This window comes from Sinocyclocheilus rhinocerous, unplaced genomic scaffold (assembly GCF_001515625.1).
Source record: "Sinocyclocheilus rhinocerous isolate Xijiao unplaced genomic scaffold, SAMN03320098_v1.1 scaffold4554, whole genome shotgun sequence".
NCBI classification, from domain to species: Eukaryota; Metazoa; Chordata; class Actinopteri; order Cypriniformes; family Cyprinidae; genus Sinocyclocheilus; species Sinocyclocheilus rhinocerous.
This window is the reverse complement of record NW_015649631.1, coordinates 1-214: the sequence shown is the minus strand read 5'-3', so window position 1 is coordinate 214 and position 214 is coordinate 1.

Genomic DNA, 214 nt, shown 5'->3' with positions numbered 1-214 from the left:
AAAGGTGCTCGTTCCTCACGTCATTTCATTTTCATGTGAACTTTCTGTGGACCAGGGCAGCAGTGTGTGAGAATCCTTCAGTCTGGCTGACGATAAAGCCGTTTTTTCCCTCTATATCTCCAGTAGACTCTCGTTTTCTTTGCGATTATTTGGTCTGTCTGTCTCTCCGACTGTCTCTCTCTCTCTCTCTCTCTCTCTCTTTCTCTCAGATTAA